This window comes from Dreissena polymorpha, chromosome 14 (assembly GCF_020536995.1).
Source record: "Dreissena polymorpha isolate Duluth1 chromosome 14, UMN_Dpol_1.0, whole genome shotgun sequence".
NCBI lineage: Eukaryota > Metazoa > Mollusca > Bivalvia > Myida > Dreissenidae > Dreissena > Dreissena polymorpha.
The window spans coordinates 15,542,555-15,557,854 of NC_068368.1; the positions used below are offsets into that span (position 1 = coordinate 15,542,555).

General features: G+C 31.6%; 1 protein-coding gene across 4 annotated transcripts in view; it reads right to left on the reverse strand.

Annotated features, from left to right (window-relative positions):
• The window catches only part of LOC127857523 (protein mono-ADP-ribosyltransferase PARP14-like), a 28,949-nt gene extending 25,716 nt beyond the window's left edge, over positions 1 to 3,233 (reverse strand). For all 4 annotated transcript variants that reach the window (XM_052393934.1, XM_052393936.1, XM_052393933.1 and 1 more), the window contains exon 1: positions 3,048 to 3,233. The gene's annotated coding sequence lies outside the window, so the exon portion shown is untranslated. The remainder of the gene's footprint in view (positions 1 to 3,047) is intronic.
• Positions 3,234 to 15,300: the final 12,067 nt, after the last annotated feature.

The window sequence follows — 15,300 nt, forward strand, 5'->3', positions numbered from 1 at the left end:
ATGTACCGGCACTTTATGTACCACTATCTGACACTTTATGTACCATATATATAATATATAGAGAAAATAATATATGGTTTAATATGAATGTGTGTCATTTATTAATTAAATGTATTTTGTGTGATATTATTTATGAATTTTGACTTATATATTGCCATAGATTATATTTTTTTGCCAGATTGTGTAAGTGTAAGTGAGTGCCTTAGTGTAATTTATTAGCCCCAGTAGAAATAACAGTAGTAATAAAAGATTCATTATTCTTACCTGAAATTGAAGTAAATGATTAAAATCCATTTCATTTATATCACATATCATAAAATAAATATAATTATTTAATTTACACAAGAATAAAACTAATAAAACTAATAAAGTCCTTTAATACAGATATATCCATGTTTCACAAGCAAATGAAGTTTACATTGAATTGTTTTATTTGTCTCAGTAGATTACAGTTGATTGGTGTATAATGGATAGCTAAGGACTTCGAGTCTGATTTCAACGTTAACACCATGCATTCAGTAATTAAACCATTAAACCTAGATAGACACATGTCTTTCCTATTGAAACATGCCAGCGGTTTTAAATTTCCGAAAAAATATTATTTGTTTACAGCGCGAATTGTATGGAACACTGATTCAGCCATTACCGGATCGCTTAGGTCTTTATCGGATTACATAAATTTCTTGAAATTTGACACAGCATTTGTAAAAAATAATTGCTATATATGTACATTTCCAGAAAGAAAACTCATGTCTGTGTTTAATAAGACCAAGTTCATGGAAATCGCTGCGCAATTGATGAAGTAATGGCTGTTCAAAGCAATGCACCCTATATTCGGGTCATTTTGAGTTGAATACCTTGTTATATATATAGATTTGATAGTGAAAAATATGTTTGCAGAGAAATCGATTTTTCGTTATAATTTGATTATTTTTCATCAAAAATGATGTTTTCACTAGTTAATATCATAGCCACACGCTAATCACATGTGTCTTGGACAACTTTAATTATCCCCACGCTTTTTGAAAAGCGTGGGGATATTAAGGTTATCTCCGCCGTCTGTCCGGTTGTCCGTCCGTCCTGGCCACTATCTCCTCCTACACTATTAGCACTAGAACCTTGAAACTTACACACATGGTAGCTATGAGCATATGTGCGACCCTGCACTATTTGGAATTTTGATCTGACCCCTGGGTCAAAAGTTATGGGGGTTGGGGTGGGGCAGGGTCAGAGATTTTCACTCATTTTTTTAGGTTATTTTACATTAACTTCTTAATTTCTACACCGATTTACTTCAAATTGATACTGAACCTCTCTTATGACAATACTGTCAATCTCAACTATGCGTGGCCCCATTACCAACCCTGGGGCGCCCCGCCCACATAGACCACACCCACCCAAAATTGTGTTTTACTATAATTTCTTCCTTTCTACACCGATTCACTTCTAATAGATACCGAACTTCTATAATGACAATATGGTCAATCTCAATTATGCATGGCCCCATTACCAACCCTGGGGCGCCCCTGGGTCAAACATGCAGCGTGGGGATACGCGTCGGCCTCTGCCGCGCCATTTCTAGTTGAGTTTATATTTATTTTGAGACAATCCCCACATTACTGAACCACATGTCCGTTATTCACTTAATTCGGAGTTGCAGCTTTCATGCTTATTTTATATGGTATGCATCAATTTGGTTTTTGAGGATTTTTACTTTTGTAAAGGACACATACTACTAAAATATTACATCAATGAACATTATGTTTACCAAACAAAATCTGCAAAATTCAAGAAACCATTTGTCTGCACTTTTCCTGTCGTCACAAAAATGGTGCGTACATAACGTGACCTTGTTTTGCTTTCGAAAAAAGAAACAGTTTTAAACATTGACACACGTCAACAAAAACATGAATCTACTTAACAATGATAGGCTTTTTGTATTCAATTCATAGAAAACTATAAATCTTAACATATATAAAAGTATTTTGCAAAAAACTTTTAACCTATCCATTATTCGCTAAATTCCGCTTTACACCAATCCACCGTATTATTGAGTCCTAATTACCACAATTATTCCAAACAATCAGGTCATTAATTACTGGCATCATTCAAGCATAGCTTGGTGTACTCTAAGTAAACTAAGTTTGACTCTGAAACCAAACAACTCATAGGCTATAAATGAATGGACAATAACACCAATATAATATATTGGTGGTACGTAAACAGGTTTTTTTTCCCACTTTTTGGGAAGATAGCCCATGGCTTTGGAATTGGGAATTTTATCGGCATTTTCATGAAATTGGGAAAATAAAATTCATTAGCCTTTTTATTCCAAACAAAAAGTCCACTGATTAGGGAAATTCTAAATTTGATATAACTCTTTATAATCATTTAAATTAAAAGAACACAATCATATTATACTTTGTAAGATGTAATTGAATTAAAATTGAGATAAAATACGCATTAGACACTTCTTTAAAAAAAATAAAAAAATTTTTATTTTTTTTTGGAAATTGGGAATTTTTTGTCACATTTTCTGAAAAAAGTATACTTTTTGGGATTGGGAACATAGCCGAATTTTGGCTATAAAATCGGACCAAAAAAACCCTGGTAAAGTTTCAAAGTGGTACATAAAAGGACTGGTACATAAGGTGTCACATTGATTAATAGAATGTCTACGTGTGTTTTTACATTAAACTAATTATACAACATAGATTAACCTTGAATAGATTAAAAAGGGATTAATAATCCAAAATGATGATTTAAGTGGAAACTAACATTTACAATACATGTTTAATCGTACAAGCTACAAAAAATAAAAATATCTACTTTCGATTTCGAGCTAATTGTATGAACTTTGTAATTATATCTTTATTATTATTGAACATATTTAACACCTTACAATTAATGCTTGTTGTTTAAATACCGTTTGTGCAAACATTAAATAACATGCCTAAAATTTCGGTTTACATATAAAATCATTCAAAAACTAATTGTCACTATATAAATACTTGTAACCAACAAATAATGACATGAACAATCTGTACCTCTGAACAGGCTCTTATTGGTCTTCTTTTGGGTTCCTAAATTTGTGGCAACATGCACAAAGTATATTTGAGTGGTTAAAACGTGTTTATATCGTAATGAATATTTTCCATCAACACGTAATCGTTCTATGAAATCAGCCACTTTCACTTTTGATTTCCCGAAAATGTGAAATACTTTGATCGAGCTGGTCGATATCCGGTCAGAACGGTCCGCAATGTTCTATGACGGCCCTAACCATAGACGGCCAAAAGTTACAATAAATTGGGACATGCATTGTTCTTGTCTGTAAATGTATATAATTCTAATTGCAATTATGCTTTTATTTTAAAAATTTATTATGAAGAATCGCTGCACCTCAGTATAGTTAAAACGTCGAAACAATTAGGCACCTTCTATTTATAAGGAGTGCTGTTTCTCAAGAAGATATAATCAAAGTACTTATAGCGAAGTGTTGTTTAGAATAAAGTTTGATTATAACAAAAATAATTATACGTGCGATATGTCAAATTATGCACAAACACTTTACATGTCTGTATCCTGTTATATTGTTTCATACAAAATTCTGGTAATGTAACGACTCGCCCCCTTAACGACTCGCCCCATAACGACTCGCCCCACTTTTTATAACGACTCGCCCCACATGTATAACGACTCGCCCCACATATATAACGACTCGCCCTTTCAAAATATAATGTTATATTATATATGGTAATTTAAATGAAATCAATTCATAATATGAATTTAAGGTTCGGCATTGTTTGATAACCATCGTTCAGCGGTTTTTTGCCTTATACCTGACCTTAATGACGTCTATTGCAGGCATATTCTGAAAAGTAATAATTTTTATTTCATGATTTGTTTACATCTTTGTTCAGTGACAATATTATCATAAAGCAAGACTATTGGGTATCGGTACATTTGTCTCATGTCATACTTTCCTTTATATTTATAAAAAGAAGCAAAGGCTAAGATCATATCGACAATTAAAGATTCCCAGGTTAAATTACTCAAGAATTTAGAGATTATCGTTATAAAGAGACCGATGAATTAACAACATAATTGACAGGTACATTACCGCGGGCGGGTGATGACAATCAACAATACATGTGTCATAATCGCGAAAGCGTGAATACCTTGCTTCGTGGTAAAGATATTTTCATATATACGGGTATTGAAAGGTAAGAAAAAGGAAAAAAGGTCTTTGCCGAAATTTATTTTTTGCAGAAATTTTACGGACACAATTCATCTGTAAGATAATTTTTTATTTATATTTTTTAAATTACCATTATAATCTTAAATCTACCTATTTATTACCTGTTGATCTGAATACACAACACACGTTTTAAAAATCTTTTTTCATACTATAAAAATGCGTATCAGTCCTTTTGTGTTTTTCACACAAACTTTACTTTAAAATGCTAATCAAATGGCGTTTCTTTTAAATTTTGGTGTGAACAATTAGCGCGGAAAGTTTTCAATGGTTTCAAATAAACATTTAACGCTAATTAAATGGCGGTTCTTTTAATTTGTAGGTGTGAACAATTACCGCGGAAAATTTGCAATGGTTTCAAATAAACAAGAAACCATTTGTGATAAATCAATTAATTCCACGATTTGTTTAATTACTTAAATGGTTATAACTTTAATTGAGTAATACGTGCCACTGCGGAGTTTAGTATTTAAAGATGTATACATGATTATAGTATACCATTATTTTAAATTGATAATTCGACTAACACCATGCCTGCGCTTTGCACTCTGTATTTGCAGCGCAGCTGCTGGACTTGTGTTCAGCCATGTACGGACCTGTGCAAATAGTTGTTGTTGTTTGTGTAAATAGTGTTTAAATTTGTTATGAATAAAACGTTTGAATAAAATCATTTTCATAAATTCAATGTTGATAATATTAAGATTTAATTATATTGATTACCCGGTACTGATGTATTACTGTCTTTTTGTAAATGTTTCTTATTATATCAATGTATTGATATTATTATACACACTGTGTAACTTTCTTTTTTTTATAAGTTGTTGTTGTTGTATATAAGTACATAAGTATCAAATAAACCATCAACACAAAAAAAGTTTTTCTTATATATTTCTCTTTCTATTCATCTGTACTGTTTACATTTAACATAGATGCTAAAAATGTAACAATAAAAATGATGGGACGAGTCGTTATATATTATATACGCAAAAACATAGTTATGTTACTGTGGTAACGCATAATATTAATTGCAAGAGTTGATAAAATTCCAGGTGTTGAAATCTTGAACATATCATGCAGGATGCGATACAGTATTCCAGTTTCTGTTGAAAGTTCCTGAAAAAGGTGAAAGTTAAAGTAAAGCATTTTAACAAATTTCATCAAACTTCTAATTTGCCAAATCTTAAGATATTTTTTCAATACCCCACCAGTTTTTACCGACTTAAAACACAATAAAATCGAAATTAAATAAAAATCCTACCATATAAGTAATGATGGGGCGAGTCGTTATCTATGTGGGGCGAGTCGTTATACATGTGGGGCGAGTCGTTATATAAGTGGGGCGAGTCGTTATAAAAAGTGGGGCGAGTCGTTATGGGGCGAGTCGTTAAGGGGGCGAGTCGTTAGTAAACCAATATTCTAACTGCAATATAATTTAAGTTACCCGTGTCATTATTCCAAAATACAAAGTACAGTAGGTTGCCGTTAGGTTGTGTTTTATTGACAGAACATGCGGCTAAAGACTGAGGGTTTACAAATGTCTAAAACCAAAAATTTACTTGCCGTTGCAGTGCAGTTTATGCCCTTGCTATTTTCGTCATGTCAATCCACATTGCACACGAAGATGTAGATCGCCCATTGTCAATTAAAGGGACAATTTCATTTTTTAACTGTCCCGTGCCTACAGTGTATATTTTAATTGATACTATTAAAATATGCTAAGTTTTGAAGCTGTTTTGGACAGACACAGATGGCTGTAACCCGAACACAGCCCTATTTACCGAATTAAAAAGTCATTTTAAGTTGATATTTGACGACATATATACCTCTATAAAATGTAATATTTCTAATGTCCCAGACATGGGTAAGTGTAAGTGTAAGGGACACAATATATAATTTACTGGTGATTAAGAAAGGGGTTTTATTTGTGAACTGAAGAAAACATAACTGGAATACACTAACATATGCAATTGACACTGAAAGCATGCTCATAATGTTCACATAACGTATTTAATGACTGTCCCGTAAACTGCGGTAAGATACGTTAACACATTTTGGTAACACATATTTGGCATGAAATAATGTAAAAATAGTGTGAATTATATGTATATTACACTGGCAGTGGTCACAATATATGTTTATAATAGTAATAAGACTCTTTTTTTTTGAGAATTGAAACACCACAAATTGCCGAAATTCGAATTTTTAATTGTTGTCTACATTTTGTGTAAGATACGTTAACACTCTATCGACTGAATAATCCTCATGAACACAACTATGATATTCCAGGTTAAGAATCCTTAATCGCCTGCTCTGTAATGACAAGATATAACACATTTATTGTAATTCGAACCACAAACATTATGAGGGTAATAAAACTAAAATTTTTGGTAAGATACGTTATGGTAAGATACTTTAATATGCTTTCATGTTATCAGTTTCATATTTGTCAAAATCCTATATTTAGATTCTTTAAACCACGCACGACCATAACTAATATTAGATAGACTCGACAGATTCATGTTCTTGGGTAATTACCATAGTTTTGTAGTCAGGTTGATTATAACTTGATGTAAAGTTTGATTTTCGACCCGTGGTTAATTTAATACGTTAAAGCTGGGATAAGTTACCGTTTAAGAATAATTCGTTTGGTGTTTTACATGATATTATACTTTAAACTTAATATTTAATGGTCTTGTTATTGAATAGGTGTGCTGTTTAGTGCATAAAACGTAACAAACAGGCTTAACGTATCTTACATAAAGTTAACGTATATTACACGCTCTATGTTATGTTTAGGGCTATTTGTTTATAAGATGAATTTTATTATGTCAGTAAATGCGTGCTTGGTTGATAATACAAGGGTCAAAATTACATTACGATGTAAGTATGTAATAGTTTGACGGAGTATTAGGCATTGTGTTTTTGATATTGTATTAAACGTATCTTACAATTTTGCTAACGTATCTTACATTTCTATCCGAACTCCACCATGGGTATACCAGAAAGAATACAGTGATAAGGAAATAATTTGAATGTGAATGACATGCAGGGACATGATAATTTTAATAATTGGACATGTTACAGTAGTAGATGAGTTATATACCTTTATAAAATGCGCAATGACCTAAAGCAGTTTGTTTACAATAAACTGAACAATCTGTGCTTCATGGAAAATGTAGACTTTAATAAACGTATCATAATCCCATTAATGAAGACCGCTGTCTTTTTTTATAATTTACCATATCTAATTGCTGTCACTTTGTTAGTACACGATCTTTTCTTGGCACTGTATACAGTTAAGATGATAAAAAAAAATCACAAACATATAATTAAAAAGAACTTGACAACGAGAGTGCTCCTACTGTTAGATTTCATACGATTTTTATATACATCATATTTATTTAAAATTCAGTGTGATCTTACTTGATTATACCGGTATATGACTACCAATGCGCTACTTATAATGTTAGACTACTGGCATACAGAGTTTGATAATGATCTAACTTGATTCTTTTACATAATAAACAATGAACTAAAGCTATTAGTTTATAAGCACATGTAGCAATTTGCATAATTTCTATTTTTCATTGAGAATGCAGACCGTATATTTTTATTAATGGATTTTTATAGATACAGCCACTGCAATAATAAAACATCGACTAATTGATAGTTTAAACAGATATTGAGCAACAGACTAGGCACGAGGTTGTTCTCTAAGAAAGATTCACACTGTTCGATACGTTAACATTTGTAGTGGCATACAATGTCAAAATATCGTTCCAGTATGGCTTACTTGGGATGATTTGAAACTCAAAATGCATAAAATTAATATAAATATTTTTTTCAGCTTAAACTAGCAAGCATCTTTAAAACAGGAGTTTAGTTGACATTAAGGTTAAATGTAAGATACGTTAACAATTTCATGTTTTTTTTTGCAGTTATTATCCCCACGCTTTTTGAAAAGAGATTTTTACTCATTTTTTTTAAGGTTATTTTTCTATAATTTCTTCATTTCTGCACCGATTGTCTTCAAATTGATACTGAACCTCTCTTATGACAATACGGTCAATCTCAACTATCCATGGCCCCATTACCAACCCTGGGGCGCCCCGCCCTTATAGGCCACGCCCATCCAAAATTGCCTTTTACTAAAATTTCTTCATTTCTACATCGATTCATTTCAAATTGATACTGAACCTCTCTTATATCTCTTATAACAATACGGTCAATCTCAGCTATGCATGGCCCCATTACCAACCCTGAGGTGCCCCGCCCATATAGGCCCCGCCCACATAGGCCACGCTCACCCAAAATTGCATTTTACTATAATTTCTTCATTTCTACACCGATTCACTTCAAATTGATACTGAGCCTCTCTTATGACAATACGGTCAATCTCAACTATGTATGGTCCCATTACCAACCCTGGGGCGCCCCGCTTACATAGGCCCCGCCCACCCAAAATTACCTTTTACTATAATTTCTTCATTTCTACACCGATATACTTCTAATTGATACTGAACTTCTCTAATGACAATACGGTCAATCTCAACTATGCATGGCCCCATTACCAACCCTGGGGCGCCCTTGGGTCAAACATGCGGCGTGGGGATACGCGTCGGCCTCTGCCGCGCCATTTCTAGTTTCAGATAGTGGTCTTGTTTAGACTTCTACAGCGATTTTACTATTAGAAAAAGGCAAGTCAGTTATTCTTTGATATGTTTTTGTTCTAAAAAGTACTTTCTGCAATGCATGATATACTTTTGTAAGATACGTTAAAAGCAGTACAATTCCTTTTACCAAAATATGAACTATTCTCTGCACACATGAACTGCAAATTATTTCACTGTAAATGAGATACATATAGACTGGTGTAATGACAACAATTATTTGAAAGAATCTGTTTGTCTTACAAGTACACTGTACATTACAGGAAGCCATCATTGATCTCGTTCATTTTATATAAATTTATAATAACTTTTATGATAAATTATTCCTTAAAAGTCAAAGTCATACGGAAAAACTTCTCATGGTTATTATAATACATCATTCCTTCACTCAAATGTATAATATATCTTTGGATAGTTGTCAATTTTGTAGTTTTTATTTGACATGATATAATATATAACGTATCTTACAGAGTATATTATATATACGAGTTTGTAGTGACTATCATGTTTTATTGATAGCACACACAATGTACCCATATCCGATTTTTCATCATTCAAAGTCTAAAGTTTCAATTGGTTGCGTCAAATTTTCACTAACTACAAGTTGGTTTTTAACTACTCTTAATAATGAAAATATCCCTTTAATTGACAATGGGCGATATCATTTTCCATATTCTTAAAATCAACGATGCCTTGGCGGATATCGGCGCCCATCGCAATATCGTGTTAACACAATTTTGTACCAATTTGGGGGCTTGATGAATATCAGATATAATCATGGATATCTATACGCATTGCCACATATACAAGCAAGAACACTTTGAATAGAAGCACAACGCATGTATCAGAAAACCCCAGCACAGTAGCTCAATGAATGCTTCAGTAAACCCTATACATAATATCCATCGACAAAACGCATACGACCCAGTACTTAAACAATCGCCCGATTTGTCATTAATTGATCTAACGTTTGGTTAGTCTTGTCCGTGTGTTTACTGTTAAATAACATGCTTAGTATACGGCATTTAACAAAGCCCATTTTCGATCGCAATGTGTCTTTCTTTTAGTGTACATGACATGCTTGTACAACCTTAACTGCTAACCCTGTCATTCAGGATAATACACACACATACACGTTTGCTTTATATCTTTCTTACTTATATGCCTGTTAACATCTTCATCAAATGCATTTTACGTCATTTGTTTGTAGCAAGAATGGATCATGTTACTATTTCGAGCATGTTGGTTTCTTCCTCTTAAGAGCAAAAGCTTCCACGAGAAACAATGGCAACACGATGACTAGTCAATAAAGTGATTTTTCGATAGGCCGTTTTTGCTCTTAAGATAGCGAAAGAGGGGTATGTCGTCTGTTTCATGTTAAGAATGAGAGTAAAACCCCGACTGTAACCCACAATCAATCCTAAGGCAAATATATATCATTATTTGCGTGATCTTTATTAATTGGTGTTGATTAAACAATCATTTGTATGGAGCAAGAAACGTTCTTGAATGTTAGTGCTTAATCGATTATTTAGATACATAGATTATAGCTTACTTTGACACCATTAACCTGGTATAAGAACTCCATTAGCCCTAATAAACGCTTGGATTGTTTCATACACTTGCATTCGGGTTTGTTCGTGCACGTTTTCAGGCACGTTTTGCAGGAGTTTAGTCAACGTATGGTAACGGTAGCGAATTAAATTGATGCATAATGGCTAGGTTGATATTGGTGAGCTATATTGGTTTTTCATAAAAATATCCAGCCGCGTGATTTAATTTGTCATACTAATATGGTTAATAAAGCGAAGCTTTTATGAGAATGCTTCTTCAGTAGAACTCAACAGTTGTGTTGATATCAAAGTAATTTGACTTCATATACACTTTATTCAAAAGAACCCTTACAATACAACAAGCGACAATAGAACAGTTATCATAAATATTTATATTATATATCGACACAATTTCTGTATAATACAGTTTTATTCAAATCATGTAAAAAGATCACAGTTACGGCTTCAATTTAATACACTTAAAAACACAACAACAGCTCAACAATTTGTACAACCAACAAGACAGTCCAATCCATGAGACTACAATTATATCTCTATCCAATATTGTTTTGGAATTTGAAGTGGTTACCTTGATTTTCAGCCAACGTTATTGGCTCATTTCTAAACATCTTTTAAATATCATAATCTTTTATGCTTCAAAGAAAATGAACGCTAAACTATTCACTTCCACGAGTTATCAAAGCCGTGTGATTGACTCGTGCATTCTGCGCATCAACTCAATGAATTTACAATGTAGCCAAGTTTTAAAATTCCTTCGATGGGTATTGGATATATAGAGCTGACACGAACATGAATTTGGACATTGAGCCGAAATGGCTTACTCACGCCTTCTGTACGTCGTCCTAATGACCTTACCATGAAGGCGTGTTTAATGAAAATCATTGCATGCGTATAAATATATGGACTAGACGCTAATATAGAGACTCACGCTTTTGACATGCAGTACTGTCTTGACCTTAATCCTGTGTGACTGATTTGTGCCTTCATATTTTAATCAAGTTGGTGTAAAGGAGTAATGGCGGGAATACAAAAATGAGTCTAAATACATTTGTCCTTTAAGAAAGACATTGACCTTAAACCTTCATGACTGACTCGTGCTTTATGCTATGTTTCTCAATGTTCTTTACATGAGAGGCAAGTTTCGTGAAAATCCATCAAAGGTTATAATGGAGAGTAATTTGGTTCCTTTTTCCTAGTTCCTTATTCCTTATTCGAATAAGGAATAAGGAACAGTTCCTTATTCCTTATTCACGATTCCTTATTCGAATAAGGAATAAATAACGGTTCCTTATTCCTTATTCACGCTTAACATATTTGACTAAGCTTTTTAAGAAAAATAATGCAAACAATTCTCAATTAAATCAAAGCTAAATAACAAGGATACATTTAATTTGTGTATAACGATACATATTCATGTTTCTTCTCAGCGTTTTAATAGGATTTTTTGAATAACCCGAGCCGGCATTATCTACTTCGAATTCTAACTTCAAATCAACCAAACCTTAAGCCTGTATACTTATTTAACATTTATGTGATATAAAAATGCAATCTAGTACATTTCCTAATTTTTGTTTTCATTTAAACTCAATTTCCTTTTTCGCGGCCGAATAAGGAAACGGGAACCAGTTCCTTATTCCGTATTCAAGCCGAATAAGGAACCTGCATTTTTTTACTTAAACATCAATGAAAATGATCAAAATTGTTCAACATATAAATGAACATCATTATATACATGTGTATACATAGGTTGGATATTTAAAATACGCATTGCAATACATTTCTACTAAGTTTTAAGTAATGATAAACCAGTTCCTTATTCAGTTTGAATAAGGAATAAGGAACTGGTTCCTTATTCCTTATTGAAATCGAATAAGGAACTGGAATGTACTTACTATAAATAATAAATCAAAATCGAATAAGGAACGGCATTTTCTTACTTAAACATCAATGAAAATGATCAAAAGTGTTCAACATATAAATGAATATCATTATATACATGTGTATACATAGGTTGGATATTTAAAATACGCATTGCAATACATGTCTACTAAGTTTTAAGTAATGATAAACCAGTTCCTTATTCAGTTTGAATAAGGAATAAGGAACTGGTTCCTTATTCCTTATTGAAATCGAATAAGGAACTGGAATGTACTTACTATAAATAATAAATCAAAATCGAATAAGGAACGACATTTTCTTACTTAAACATCAATGAAAATGATTAAAATTGTTCAACATATAAATGAATATCATTATATACATGTGTATACATAGGTTGGCTATTTAAAATACGCATTGCAATACATTTCTACTAAGTTTTAAGTAATGATAAACCAGTTCCTTATTCAGTTTGAATAAGGAATAAGGAACTGGTTCCTTATTCCTTATTGAAATCGAATAAGGAACTGGAATGTACTTACTATAAATAATAATTCAAAATCGAATAAGGAACGGCATTTTCTTACTTAAACATCAATGAAAATGATCAAAATTGTTCAACATAAAAATGAATAGCATTATATACATGTGTATACATAGGTTGGCTATTTAAAATACGCATTGCAATACATTTCTACTAGGTTTTAAGTAATGATAAACCAGTTCCTTATTCAGTTTGAATAAGGAATAAGGAACTGGTTCCTTATTCCTTATTGAAATCGAATAAGGAACTGGAATGTTCTTACTATAAATAATAAATCAAAATCGAATAAGGAACGGCATTTTCTTACTTAAACATCAATGAAAATGATCAAAATTGTTCAACATATAAATGAAAATCATTATATACATGTGTATACATAGGTTGGATATTTAAAATACGCATTGCAATACATTTCTACTAAGTTTTAAGTAATGATAAACCAGTTCCTTATTCAGTTTGAATAAGGAATAAGGAACTGGTTCCTTATTCCTTATTGAAATCGAATAAGGAACTGGAATGTACTTACTATAAATAATAAATCAAAAACGAATAAGAAACGGCATTTTCTTACTTAAACATCAATGAAAATGATCAAAATTGTTCAACATACAAATGAATATCATTATATACATGTGTATACATAGGTTGGATATTTAAAATACGCATTGCAACTTACATTTCTACTAAGTTTTAAGTAATGATAAACCAGTTCCTTATTCAGTTTGAATAAGGAATAAGGAACTGGTTCCCTATTCCTTATTGAAATCGAATAAGGAACTGGAATGTACTTACTAAAAATAATAATTCAAAATCGAAAAAGGAACGGCATTTTCTTACTTAAACATCTATGAAAATGATCAAATTGTTCAACATAAAAATGAATATCATTATATACATGTGTATACATAGGTTGGATATTTAAAATACGAATTGCAATACATTTCTACTAAGTTTTAAGTAATGATAAACCAGTTCCTTATTCAGTTTGAATAAGGAATAAGGAACTGGTTCCTTATTCCTTATTGAAATCGAATAAGGAACTGGAATGTACTTACTATAAATAATAAATCAAAATCGAATAAGGAACGGCATTTTCGTACCTAAACATCAATGAAAATGATCAAAATTGTTCAACATAAAAATGAATATCATTATATACATGTGTATACATAGGTTGGATATTTAAAATACGCATTGCAATACATTTCTACTAAGTTTTTAGTAATGATAAACCAGTTCCTTATTCAGTTTGAATAAGGAATAAGGAACTGGTTCCTTATTCCTTATTGAAATCGAATAAGGAACTGGAATGTACTTACTATAAATAATAAATCAAAATCGAATAAGGAACGGCATTTTCTTACTTAAACATAAATGAAAATGATCAAAATTGTTCATCATAAAAATGAATATCATTATATACATGTGTATACATAGGTTGGATATTTAAAATACGCATTGCAATACATTTCTACTAAGTTTTAAGTAATGATAAACCAGTTCCTTATTCAGTTTGAATAAGGAATAAGGAACTGGTTCCTTATTCCTTATTGAAATCGAATAAGGAACTGGAATGTACTTACTATAAATAATAAATCAAAATCGAATAAGGAACGGCATTTTCTTACTTAAACATCAATGAAAATGATCAAAATTGTTCAACATATAAATGAATATCATTATATACATGTGTATACATAGGTTGGATATTTAAAATACGCATTGCAATACATTTCTACTAAGTTTTAAGTAATGATAAACCAGTTCCTTATTCAGTTTGAATAAGGAATAAGGAACTGGTTCCTTATTCCTTATTGAAATCGAATAAGGAACTGGAATGTACTTGCTATAAATAATAAATCAAAAACGAATAAGGAACGGCATTTTCTTACTTAAACATCAATGAAAATGATCAAAATTGTTCAACATATAAATGCATATCATTATATACATGTGTATACATAGGTTGGATTTTTAAAATACGCATTGCAATACATTTCTACTAAGTTTTAAGTAATGATAAACCAGTTCCTTATTCAGTTTGAATAAGGAATAAGGAACTGGTTCCTTATTCCTTATTGAAATCGAATAAGGAACTGGAATGTACTTACTATAAATAATAACTCAAAATCGAATAAGGAACGGCATTTTCGTACCTAAACATCAATGAAAATGATCAAAATTGTTCAACATAAAAATGAATATCATTATATACATGTGTATACATAGGTTGGATATTTAAAATACGCATTGCAATACATTTCTACTAAGTTTTTAGTAATGATAAACCAGTTCCTTATTCAGTTTGAATAAGGAATAAGGAACTGGTTCCTTATTCCTTATTGAAATCGAATAAGGAACTGGAATGTACTTACT